The sequence below is a fragment of the Bufo gargarizans genome, chromosome 4 (assembly GCF_014858855.1).
Source record: "Bufo gargarizans isolate SCDJY-AF-19 chromosome 4, ASM1485885v1, whole genome shotgun sequence".
NCBI classification, from domain to species: domain Eukaryota; kingdom Metazoa; phylum Chordata; class Amphibia; order Anura; family Bufonidae; genus Bufo; species Bufo gargarizans.
The window spans coordinates 511,031,375-511,045,555 of NC_058083.1; the positions used below are offsets into that span (position 1 = coordinate 511,031,375).

The window sequence follows — 14,181 nt, forward strand, 5'->3', positions numbered from 1 at the left end:
ACATGATCTAACCTGTCAGATGAATGTTGTAAATAACAAAAAAACTGTGCCAAAACAGCTATTTCTTGTTACCTTGCCTCACAAAAAGTGTAATATAGAGCAACCAAAAATCATATGTACCCTAAACTAGTACCAACAAAAGTTCCACCCTATTCCGTAGTTTCTAAAATGGGGTCACTTTTTTGGAGTTTATACTCTAGGGGTGCATCAGGGGGGCTTCAAATGGGACATGGTGTAAAAAAAAAAACAGTCTAGCAAAATCTGCCTTCCAAAAACCGTATGGCATTCCTTTCCTTCTGCGCCCTGCCGTGTGCCTGTACAGCAATTTACGACCACATATGGGGTGTTTCTGTAAACTACAGAATCGGGGCCGTAAATATTGAGTTTTGTTTGGCTGTTAACCCTTGCTTTGTAACTGGAAAAAAAAAAATTAAAATGAAAAATCTGCCAAAAAAGTGAAATTTTTAAATTGTATATCTATTTTCCATTATTATTGTGGAACACCTAAAGGGTAAACAACGTTTTTAAAATCAGTTTTGAATACCTTGAGGGGTGTAGTTAATAGAATGGGGTCATTTTTGGATGGTTTTTATTATGTAAGCCTCACAAAGTGACTTCAGGCCTGAACTGGTCCTTAAAAAGTTGGCTTTTAAAAATTTCTGAGAAATTTCAGGATTTACTTCTAAACTTCTAAGCCTTGTATCGTCCCCCAAAAATAAAATGTCATTCCCAAAATTATCCTAACATAAAGTAGACATATGGGGAATGTAAAGTAATAACTATTTTTGTAGGTATTACTATGTATTATAGAAGTAGAGAAATTGAAACTTTGGTATTTTTTATATAAATAAAAATTATAATTTTTTACTCCATTTTACCAGTGTCACGAAGTACAATATGTGACGAATAAACAATCTCAGAATGGCCTGGATAAGTCAAAGCGTTTTAAAGTTATCACCACTTAAAGTGACACTGGTCAGATTTGCAAAAAATGGCCTGGTCCTTAAGGTGAAATAAGGCTGTGTCCTTAAGGAGTTAATCCCTCTCCATGTCAGAATGAATGCTCCCAGTTTATTTTCCCTGTTGTTTGTCTTGACCATGAGGAAAAAAGGCTGTTATCTGGTGTCTGACAGCGGGAGCTCCACTCTCACTCCTCCGTCATCTAGCGCAGTCATAAGCAGCCGCCTAACATTGGTTGCTAAAATTCCTCAGTCCTTTTCCATATCAGTGTTAGGCTACTTTCACACTAGCGTTCGGCTGTCCGCTCGTGAGCTCCGTTTGAAGGGGCTCACGAGCGGACCCGACCGCTTCCGTCCAGCCCTGATGCAGTCTGAATGGATGCGGATCCACTCAGACTGCATCAGTCTGGCGGCGTTCAGCCTCCGCTCCGCTCAGCAGGCGGACACTTGAACGCTGCTTGCAGCGTTCGGGTGTCCGCCTGGCCGTGCGGATCCGTCCAGACTTACAATGTAAGTCAATGGGGACGGATCCATTTGAAGATGCCACAATATGGCTCAATCTTCAAGCGGATCCGTCCCCCATTGACTTTACATTGAAAGTCTGGACGGATCCGTCTGAGGCTATTTTCACACTTAGCTTTTATATGCCAATATAATGCAGACGGATCCGTTCTGAACGGAGCCTCCGTCTGCATTAATATGATCGGATCCGTTCAGAACGGATCCGATCGAACGCTAGTGTGAAAGTAGCCTTACCCAGGGTATTACCATTTACTATGTACGGGTGACTTGTATTTTCCCTTACATGTATCAGTGTTAAACTTAATTGAGTAATCCAAGTTCTATAATGCCCCCCCCCCATATGGCTGTGGGAGAAGGGGGGTTCAGCCAATAGCAGCCCCCCCAAAGCCAGATATTCTCATCCGAGCGACAGGGAGATGCAGCGACGGCCGTGCCGTCATCAGAAGCGACGTCGGGGCCGGCGAGCGAGGTAAGTACAACCTCTGTGAGGGGCCCAGCCATATGGGGGGTATTATATAACTTGAATAACCCTTTATAAGTTTCTGCTGTTGCATCCCATTCCTTCTGAAGCGGAACTAACTGAGCATACTCGGCTGTTTTTAGAAGTCCCATAGGGGTGAATGGAGAGTGCACCTCGCAGACACAACCACCGCTCCATTCATCGCTATGGCACTAAGCTCTGCTATTTTTGTAACTCCAATAGCGGTGAGTGGCGGGTGGCTGTGCATACGCAGCTGCTCTCTGATCACTTTGGGGGACCGTCCTGGAGGTAGGAGTGGGGGTCCCACAGTATGAAACTTGATAGATGGGCCCCAGTATTTATTTGATTATTATTTTGCGTCCTAGAAACCTGGGATTATCCGATCTGTATATGATTGCACCAATTCTGCTAAACTATAAGATGGATGGATTTAGTCCTGATTCACTGGATTGTGTGATTTGGGTACTCGGCGTGCAAGGAATTGTGCCGGGTCTAGGAGATTTGTCTATAACTTCTTCAAAATACCTTTAAAGGCCCCAGGCTGTGTCTGTATTTCGGTCTGCAAAAAATGGATCTGCCAAATATGTATAGTCTCAGTCTGTATTACGTATTTTTCTCACTCCCATCAGTAGAAAGGGCTATTCTCTTCCGCAAATACGGACAAGAATAGGACCTGTGCTGAAATGTGCAGATCGGGCAGGTGAATCCGCAGCAAAAATGAATGCCTGCATGGTCCCATAGAAATGGATTGCTCAGTGTGCTAAGCACAGAGGAAAATACAGTTGTGAGTTCCAATAGTCATTATTTTGGATTAGTGATTATATATACAGGAGCTTTTCTTCATGTTATCACCCCTCTTACCAATCAAAGCTTGATACTGTTATGTCTCCCACTGTACAGCCTCCAGTTACCCACCAGAAGAGGCATATACAGGAGCTTTACTTCATGTTACCACCCCTCTAACCAAGGACTATCATTCCTAGGCCTTGGTGCATTATGGTGAACTGCTATTTATTACCCTAAATTGTGGCTGCTTTTTAGCTCTTGCCCATTACAGAACAGCAATGATTAGTGGCTGTAGCTTAACTGCATTGTCTACTTTAGTCTGAAATCCACCTACTGTTTCATCAGAGGCTTTGGCTGCTGCTTTTTCCCTCCCCTGTTATTTACACTGCAGCTCAGCTTCTTCACATTGGCTGCTTTGTGAAAGAACTAGCGGACTTCCAAACCATCAAGAAAGATTATACATTAGCACCAATTACACCAAAATAGTATTCACTGTTGAGGAGCAGCGTGAAAAGGTCGTCTTCCTGGTTCTGTGTCCTGTAAGGGCGCAGCGAAGCTGCATCGTACATCACAAATAAAGATCCTAGTCTGCTACTCTTATCTCTCCCCCTGCACAGCCTCCAGTGACCCTATGACTGGATCCGAGAGCTTTTCATCCTTGCCCTTCTTACCATTTACAGCCTGGTAATGTAATCTCTTCCCATGTGCAGCCTCCAGTGACCCTCAGAAGAAGCATATACAGGAGCTTTTGTTCATGTTATCACCCCTCTTACCAATCAAAGCTCTATACTGTTATGTCTCCCAGTGTACAGCCTCCAGTTATCCTCCAGAAGAGGCATATACAGGAGCTCTTACCAATCAAAGCTCTATACTGTTATGTCTCCCAGTGTACAGCCTCCAGTTACCCTCCAGAAGAGGCATATACAGGAGCTCTTACCAATCAAAGCTCTATACTGTTATGTCTCCCAGTGTACAGCCTCCAGTTACCCTCCAGAAGAGGCATATACAGGAGCTCTTACCAATCAAAGCTCTATACTGTTATGTCTCCCAGTGTACAGCCTCCAGTTACCCTCCAGAAGAGGCATATACAGGAGCTTTTCTTCATGTTATCACCTCTCGTACCAATCACAGTCTCTTACTGTCATCTCTACCGCATGCAATCTCCACTGACTCCAGGGGATAGAGGAATACAGGAACTTTTCTACATGTTATCGACCCTTTTTCCCATCTGGGATACAATGTGCCCCCTATTTAGGGGCTGCCTTTATTTTACTAAGTAAAAAGATGAGTGGTTGTATATTGTTGTTGTAATTATCCCCTGCAGCTAATCAGACCACGTGCTGAATCAAATGTTTCCTGGCGTCTGGATCACAGAGGTATTTTTGTATAATTAGGCCTGATGAATATACCGTATGTCTACATTCACATGATTTTCTAGTCGTGTTGAAAAAAACCTGATGTGGAATTCGCTGCAGAAATTTGCTTGAATTTTTAGGGCAGATTTTCATTAATCATGGATTCCAAATGAAAACATCACAATACTCTCCAAAATTTGCATAAAATACCATTGTGTGAACATACCCTATATTAATAATCTTTATTTATGCAGCGCCAGCGCTTTACAATAAGAGGGTTCATGTACAAACAGTCATACCTTACATAGCAACAAACTAGTCAACAATTAGAAGAATGATGCTGAAGGGGAGTGTGTGTGTGTGGGGGGGGGGGGGGGAGTGATGATTTAGATTAGAGGATGTGATAGACCACCCCCTAAAAAGATGTGTTTTTAGGTAACGTCTAAAACTGAGGAATTCGTGAATTAACCTAATTGCCTGGGCAGGGTGTTCCAGATAACTGGTGCAGCTCAGGAGAAGGGAATGAGAGGTTCGAATTATGGTGGATGTCAGTCGTAAGTTATTTTGTGTGTGTAGAGCATTGGTAGGATGGTAGACAGAAATGAGGGAGGAGATGCAGGAGTGCAGCACTGTGGAGAGCTTTGTGGATGAGAATGAAAAGTTTCAATTGAATCCGATATGTATTGGCAACCAGTAAGTTATTTTGTGTGTGTAGAGCATTGGTAGGATGGTAGACAGAAATGAGGGAGGAGATGCAGGAGTGCAGCACTGTGGAGAGCTTTGTGGATGAGAATGAAAAGTTTCAATTGAATCCGATATGTATTGGCAACCAGTGCAATGACTGGCACAGCATGGAAATATTGTAGTAGTGATTGGCACAAGGCAGAGGTATAGGATTAGTGACTGGCACAGGGCAGAAGCATTGGAGTAGCGACAGGCAGCTTGGCGGCATCTGAGTAGCGGCTAGACAGATAGATGAGCCTGTCGGCTGCGTTCAGGATAGAGGGGAGAGTATAGTGATTGGGAGGCTAATTAGTAATTAGTTACAGTAAACAAGACTGGAAAGGATCAGGGCAACAAATGAGAGTTTTTGTTGTTTCCACAGTTAAAAAGGGGCAGATTCTAGAGTTGTTTTTGAGGTGCAGGCGGCATGAGCGGGCAAGCCTTTGAATATAGGGGGTAAAGGAAAGATCGGTGTCAAACAGAACACGTGCTGCCTAGGAGTGATGATAGTGCCCCGCACTTAGAGGTAGATAGAGGGTATAACCGAAACCTGTTATGTGCATGTATATATAATATGCATTTTCTTTTAGGAGGATTTGTGCACCTCAGGCTTTACTTGAATCAGATTTTTTGCCACAAACATAACTTTTCATTCATTTATTTAATTTGCTGCAAAATTGCATGAAGGTACAGATAATGGCAAAGTGCTTGGTGGCATTTACACACCATGATTACTTTGAGCAGTTATATACTACAGTAATACAGGTTCACAATAAATCATTTATTTTAGCAAATACCGCCGTAAATTCTCTGCATAAATCTGCACGTACAAATCCCAGTTATGTAGCGCTGAGGACGGTAATCAGAATTTTGGCCTACAGAAATGACAGACACATACGTGACCCAAGCGGCTGTCAATTCATAGGTCATCTTCCTGGTTACTCAACTGGAACGTGTTCCCTGTACGTTGTGCTCTTTGCATTCGCTCAGTGGTCTTCCAGCTGCCCGGCTGTTGTGTAACTACAACTCCCAGCGTGCCCCGTGCTTAGCCCCTGAAACACTTCAAAAGGTCCCGTTGATGACCAGCAAGTGCCCATCAAAAGTAACAGCATCTCCACTGGAATCCTGAGCAGTCCACATGGAGTTGCTGTTACACCTGATACACACTACAGTCTGCTCCCACTGCGTAGATGTCGTAGCCCGCCGGATCGCTCTGCCTTTGTCCCGCTTGTTGACACACCTGTAAAACAAGATCAATAGTGAACACTTCAGATCACAAGTCCGGACGGCCAGTAAGTCACACCCTGCGTGCTGAAGGGTTAACAACTACAAATATACCGCCAACACCCTGCCTTCAGTGAAAAGAAAGCCCACGCCGGGTTGCAGTAGGGGAAGGGTTAACCATCTGTCCCTTCAGCATTGCCAAGTTTACACTTGAGCCTCCGAGATGCCGGTGTCTTATGCATCCGGCGAACCACAAGCTTTAGCAGGGAGTGTTAACCCCTGGTTTGCTGCACCCAGCCTGGAGCTTTGCTGGCTGCTAATACCCGCCTCACATAGAAAATATCGATCGTGGGGGCAGGGCTGCGTCTGAACTTCCAGTAAGCGTCCCGTTAAAGAACCTTACAGTCAGCCTTCCTCAAAAATGAAATAAATGGCCGATAACTGGGAATAACAGCTTGCGTTCAGCTGGGGAGAAAACAAAGGTAAGATAGGGGCCCTTTAAGATGGTAGCATTACAGTATGACTTGTGCAGAGGAAGCGTTTGCTCGCACCGTCTGAAAGAGCTGATAACAGAGAAAAATGCCTAATGGAGGTAGGATAGGGTCAGAATCCCATAGCTGGGTCTGATATCGGCTCGCAAATGGCTGATAACAGGGAGCAGTAGCCTGCACCTAACTGCACAGGTAATGGAGGTGAGCTCAGACATGTTACACGGAGACGTGCATTGAATATGGTTGAATATGGGTCTCAAGGTGCAGTCAGCATCAACGGCCACCTACCTGAGTCAGCGCAGGAGCGAGAAGCGGCACATTCCTCCCTTGACACACCAACACTGAAGACCAGGAAACTGTTTCTCATCTCGTTATTGCCTAGCAATCGTCCTTAGTTTGCCTCCGGCACGATTACCTCCCCGTCTTCATCAGTGTCCCAGCGATTGGCTGCTGTCACGGAAGCGTAGATCCACGCAGCGCACGGAGACAGCACATTGACACGTAAACCCTGGCTGATAGGCTTTATATGCTTAGGGCAAAGTTTTACAAGGGCCCTTATCACCCTCGCCTTTATGGACTCTGATACTGAAGAGAGGAGCTGGCAGATTTCAGCTCGATAAGTTCCAGGAAAGGGTTTGATATATTTAATTTTTTTTTCTTTTTTTTTTTCTTTTTCACCTTCCATTTTTTTTTTTTTTTCTTTTTTTTTTTTCTTAATTGAAGGCTGACTACACATACGGGTATTAAATAATTCAGAGCATTAAGTATATGGGCTGCATTAGATGGAGAGGCGCAGATCAGACTGGTATCTAGATTACCATCAGGAGTGGGGCACCCAGGTCATGGAGTCCAGGAATGACCACGAAATTTGTTTATTTGTACACCAATCTCCTGCCTAATATTGCAGGGGGTCCCCCTCGTGCTGACCTGACCTGGCGAGGCTTTGGCCTCACAGGACCTTCTGAAGGTGTTCTGTGGTATCTTGGGATTAGTTGTGTGCCCATGACTCTGTCACTGGTAGCCCTTCCCGGGACCATTTGTGGTAGGTCCTGCCATTTTAGAGAGAAGCAGCACAGGTTTTAGATAGTGGTTCGACTAATTTCTAAATTCATGACGGATTTGCAGTGCAAATGCACGTAATAGACAAACCAATATGGCAGCCATTATAGTCGTTTCTGAACTTGTCACACAGCTTTTCCAGAGTCCTGAAAGGAAGTCTAAGTATGTGGAGTGCACGACTAGGCAGAAAACGTATGCAGACATAACTGTGATCACTCAGCTTTCCTGTAGGCTGGTGCTCCTAAGATCTGCGTAGAACTGTCCGGTCCAGTAAGGGTGGGTAGGTAGACCTGCCAGGGTTCCAGGTGGTGACCAGGGCTGGTGCAGTGCAGCCATCCGAATGGCGCCTTACCAGTTGCGCATGGTCTAGTCCAGCGCTGGCAGTTTGTTCCCCCTTTTGTGCTTTGATGCCTTCTCTAACTGCATGGAAACCATCAACAGGCTGCTGATGACGGATTTATGAGATCAGGGCTACCCAGCGACTTAGATCATGCGATACCAAGATCGCAAAGTCTCCTTGTAACTTGGCAAGTAATGGTTGTCAGTGTGGTCGCACTGCCGCTCGCGATGTGATGCGACACACTAGTGGCAAAAAATCCAAACTGGCAAGACTTACCTGTGACATGTCTACAACTTAGTTTTTTTGCTTTAGTGCAGGGATCAGCAACCTGCGGCACTCCATCTGTTCTGAAACTACAACTCCCAGAATCCTTCTTTTCAATTCTGTGGGAGTTACAATAACAGTGTGCATGCTGGGAGTTGTAGTTTCAAAGCAGCTGGAGTGCTGGAGGTTGCTGATCTCTGCGTTAGTGTTGCACATTTTAAATTGCAACCAACTTGCGTCCAAATTGCACCCTAAAATAATTGCACAGCTCCAATTCAACAGTAAGCCGCAGACATTGAGTTCTGTTTACCTGTAGTATTCGGTGTGTATCCGGCCTGTCCGCAGTGGGACTGAAGGCTGCCTCCGCGTGCTGTTTGATACGGCTTTTAGCAGTGATTGTTGCCGCCTGGTTTTGCAGGTATAAGCTGCTATATACATGCCAAACTGTGACAAACAGTGAGCTGCCCGTCAGCGGCCGATACACGTGGCCCTATACCCAAAGACTATGTTCTGTTCACACGTGTGCTGAAAAATCAGTGGCAGATCACAAGGGAATCTGCCTCCGGGAACATGCCTTTTCCAGATACATAAAAAAACGCTTTAAAGAAATGACATGCCATTTTTTCACAGCAGCCGTGGACAGACGTGGGACGGTTTCTGGAAGAAAACAACCATGTTTTACTAATCTGAGGCAACCCATTTGATTTTATTGTGTATCACAGGTTGCGCAGTTTAAGGGGTTTTCCGAGATTTTTATTTTTCCTCTGGATAGATCACCAGTACAAACCGGGACTCACTGGTGCTCACAGTAGCGCCACGGCCTTCTGTCTGATCCCCAGGCACAGCGCCGTACATTGAATAGTGGCTGTTTTTGGTATCGCAGCTAAGCCCCATTCATTTCTATGGAGCTCAGCTGCTCCTAGGCCACGTGACTGATGAACGTGACGCCAATGGCCTAGGAAGAGCTGTGAGAAGACCACATTGCTGCTGCGAGCACCGGTGCCTTCTCCTACAGCTGATCCGGGACCCCCACCAATCAGATACTGATATCCTATCCAAAGAATAAGTCATCAGTTAAACAGTACTCATTTAAACTTCCAGCTCCGTACACTGTATAGTTTTCAGCTGGTGCCCAGGTGGGGGTTGCCAGGTGTTGGACCCCACCGATCTGATATCCATGATGTATCCTGGGGAAAACCCCTTTAAAATGTACCCGTGTGTATTTTTCAGGTGCAAATCTGCACCAAAAATCCCTGCGTGGACGTAAAACTGTGCAAGGAAAGAACCATCAAAGAACGTGTAATATTAGCTCAGTCCACTGCACGGGTCCGGAGCGTGTTCAAGCTGCAGTCTGTATAAGACCAAGAGGGATACGTCATGATTCATAAAAGCATTATCCTTTATTAAGTAACGTCCATTAAACGGCTTACGCATTTCAGCCGACTGTAGCGGTCATACATGTGGACGCATTCTCATATAGATCCTGTAAAACATATTTTTGAGCAAAGACAACTGTCTGTCAAGTTCAGTACCAGTAAGAGGATGAACCTGTTTGTGCACTTGTATGGTGTAAAAGTGCAGGAATGCACAGGAATCCTCGCGCTGGGTGTGGCGGGTCAGGAAGACATAATGCCGTATATGTATGAGGGTATGTGTGCACCTGTATGTAGTGAGCAGAAGAAAAAAGCAAACAGCAGGTGGCGCTATACAGATAGATTTTATTAAATAACTCAGTGGTTATGCCCAATTTTTAATTACATGCAATTACAAAAGTATTTGGATCCGGGTGCTGGATGATAAATCTGCTGCACCTGTAGACTGTCTAATCGAACGGTACACCACCTACTTGTGTACCGCATTTTATAGCGCAGATTGTCGGATATAAGCCACACCCATTTTCCAGACGAGTCGCGAAAAAAGTGTCAGTTAATTAATGCGGTGCAAGCCAGTTTTTGCTGCAAATAGTAAATCTCCCGCATAGGTTTTTATTGGAAAACGCACCATTATTACGCAATTATGTTTCATGGAAAATAAGAATTGACACGGTTTCCACGCATCCATTCTAACGGTACGCCATCACTTTATAAGATGGTTATTAACCTTTTAACCCCTTCACGTATGTAGACATAGCTGTGGAGTGCTCCGATGCTCCACTCATATACAGTCAAGGAATAAAGAAAAGCTTATATCCAGGTTTAGCCCTGAACCCGGAGAACCCTTTTAATAATTGTAAGAAATCTCTGAATGTGTATATATATGGCCTGGAAATGCAGAGAATCCCATGCAAGCGTAAATGGGAATAAAAGAAACATGTAAATAATGCACCTACTATATTCTGTATTCAGTGCTTAAAAGGGTTGTTTGGGAATAAATGACATTTCACAGGTGCCCCGCAGCCTGCCTCCACTATGGGAAGATCAAAGGAGTGTTTATCACTTTGCTAAATGGCATTTATCATGTAGAGAAAGTTAATACCAGGCACTTACTAATGTATTGTGATTATCCATATTGCATCCTTTGCTGGATGGATTCATTTTTCCATCTCATTATGCACTGCTCGTTTCCATGGTTATGACCACCCTGCAATCCATCAGCGTGGCTGTGCTTGCTAACTATAAAAAAGCACCAGTCTATGTATATAATTTGATGGAAAAATTGATCCAGCCAGCAAAGGAAGCAATATGGATAATCACAATACATTAATAAGTGCATTGTATTAACTTTTTCTATTTGATAAATGCCACTTGCTGAAGTGACAAAACCCCCTTAATACCGGCTACCCGCAGCTCCGGTCCTGCGCTCTGACTTTCATGTGTCCATCTTATGGTATGTGGCTTTTTACTTATTCCCCAACATGGGCGTGATCATCTACTCATCTACAGCCAATTACTGGATTCAGCGGTGACGTGTCTACAAGAAACACATCACCACTGAAACCAGGTATTGGCTGCAACGGAGCAGATGATCATGCCTGTACTGGGGACGAATTAAACAAGCTGCAGACTGAAAGATTGAGATATGGGAGACGGCGGGTAGTAGGTAAGTATGAATTTTTGCATAGCGGAGGCAGGCTGTGGGAGCCTGGGAAAAGATACTTATTCCTGGACAACACATTTAATGCTGTCTTCCTGTTCCGTCTTGCTGCTCTAAGTTGACTGCAGGCATGCCCAGCAGTGAACTACCTCCTCTGGTTGTCACTACACAGCATGCGCAGCACAGTTTCAGGTATTGTAACTAAGAGCCTCAGAGCAGCATAAAGATGCCTAGTGTAAGTGACAGGAGGGAATACAGGAGAGGTGAGAACTTATTATCTATCACCATTAGGACACCCTGCTTATGACTGTTTTATAGTATAAGGACAAGAGAGAACACATGAGAGGTGAGAACTGATTTTCACCACTAGGACACCTTGCTTATCACTGTTTATAGTATAATAGGAGAGAACACAGGAGAGGTGAGAACTGATTATCTATCACCACTAGAATATCCTGCCTATGACTGTGTATAGTATAAGGACAGGAAAGATGAGAACTGATTAATTATCACCTCTAGAACATCCTGCTTATCACTGTTTATAATATAAGAGACAGAAAATAACATAGGAGAGGTGAGAACTGATTATCACCACTAGAATATCCTGCTTATCACTGTGTATAGTATAAGGACAGGAGAGATGAGAACTGATTATTTATCACCACTAGAACATCCTGCTTATCACTGTGTATAGTATAAGGACAGGAGAGAACACAAGATAGATGAGAACTGATTATCTATTACCACTAGAACACCCTGCTTATCACTGTGCTTTTTAAATGATAAAGGGTTTTTTACTGATGACCTATCCTCTGGATAGGTCATCGGTATCTGGTTGGTGGGGGTCTGACATGCGGGACCCCCACCAATCAGCTATTTTTAGAAGGCCTGTGAGTGCTGCGGCCTTCTCGCAGCCTACCAAGAACAGCTCCGTACATTGTATAGTGGCTGTGCTTGGTATCATGCTGTGCTGCTCCTAGGCCACATGAACGATGAACATGATATCGCTCGGCCTAGGAAAAGCAGAGAGAAGGCCGTGGCTATCACAGGAGCTCTGATGCCTCTGAGGCATAGGTAATCAGTAAATAAAATCCCGGAAAACCCTTTTAATAAATTAGTCACACAATAGTAATAGCATATAATAATCTTTTTAAAGGGGTTCTCTGGGAATTAAAAAAAATTTAAATACTTAAATATTACTTTATAATAAATATATTCCCAAATACCTTTCATTAGTTATAATGGCTTGTTTTGTCTGGGGAGCAATCATCAGGGGAAACAAAATGGCCGCAATCCCATTAGAACACACAAAACCTGTCCACACAGGAAGGCAAATTACTTCACAGCACTGAGGTAAGGAGCTGCCTCATCCTCCTCTCTACCCTACTGGTCAGGGATTATGATTCTGAATACAGCTGCTTTAGCCGTATCTCTGGGGATTATTACAGAGAGGATGGACAGGACAGATTGTGGTAATGTGGGGCTGTGGTAATGGAGACTGCATACAAGCGATGCTGCTCATTAGCCACATCCCCACTTCCTCTCATGTCTCTATCATCTCCATTCCCACAGAGCTTCACCTGTATTCAGGATCATAATCCCTGACAAGCAGAGCAGAGAGGAGGATGAGGCAGCTCTTTACCTCAGTGTTGTGAAGTAACTTGTCCTACTGTGTGATTAGGACAGGTTTTGTGTCTACTAATAGGATGGCAGCCATTTTATTTCTCCAAATGATTGTTCCCCAGACAAAAGAAGCCAGTATAACTAATGAAAGCTATTTGGGAATATATTTATCATGAAGTAACATTTAAGTACTTTCATTTTCTTAATTCCCAGAGAACCCCTTTAAGCTGGAGTCGGTACATTTCTACCAACCCCACTAAAAACTAGCTTCGATTTCAAACTTAATTTGTTGAAGCCGCGACCTACAGAAGGGCGCAGGCACAGACAGGGACAAGATATGCAGTGGAGGCCTGAGGACGTCAGGAGTGGAGGGAGTGGAGAAAAGGCGAGAGGCGAGGAGGGAGAAGAGCAGGGCTCAATTCGAATGGTTACGGGTGGGCTCCGCTGCCAATAGTCGCAGCCCCTTGCATTTTTGATTACAACCTGATTTTAGGGGACAAAAATTAGAGGGAACAGCACATTTGGAAATAGGAGTAGCAAAACTACAGTGCACTGGGAACTGTTTAAAATGCACCGTCATGGTGACAGACTCACTTTAAGATTGACTCCCGACCATAGATAGTTTATATTAGGCATACCAGTCAATAAGCAATTTTGCAAAACCCCCTTTAAAGTCATAGCTGATAACCCCCAGCAGAGTCCCGTCAGTAGACCCCACGAGCGATCAGACGCTGCAGGAAGTAATCCCTTTATGGCCGCTCAGTTTATATTTATGATTCAAGAACCTTTGACAGATCAAGGAGCACACACACAAATATCTACAGATAGCGCAAAGCAAACAGCAGAAGAATACACCCCTGCAGATGACTGTCTGTGCCGGGAAGATCGGGGCGAAGGGTCACCATGAACAGGATCACTCACCCTGCAGGCATCCCCCGAGGACATGGAAGAAGTGCATATATAACCACACCAAGCCCATTACACAATGATTGGGACCATCAAACCCCACCACCACCACTGCCACTGAGAGTATGCAAAGTGTATGGGGGACAAACAATCGTCGTACAGTCACTCCTCCTCCTCCTCCATGCATGTTGTCTCGGCCTCGTAAATGAGCGCCAATTGACTTGTTATATTGTTAACTGGCGCTAAGTTTGGCCCCATATCAGGCCTGGCAAGAGGACCCTAAGAGTTCCCATTTCCCCCTAAATGATTTTTATGTGCTCGTCTTGGCCCACAGCTATTACTTCTGATCCCTGTGACACACACACTCATGCTGGGCACTGCCCGGGTGAGGATACTTGTACACTCAGTAGGGAGA

At 44.5% G+C, this 14,181-nt stretch overlaps 1 protein-coding gene across 1 annotated transcript in view; it reads left to right on the forward strand.

Annotated features, from left to right (window-relative positions):
• IARS2 (isoleucyl-tRNA synthetase 2, mitochondrial) overlaps window positions 1-14,181 on the forward strand; it is an 80,907-nt gene that overhangs the window by 39,543 nt on the left and 27,183 nt on the right. The gene's annotated exons all lie outside the window — the stretch shown is intronic.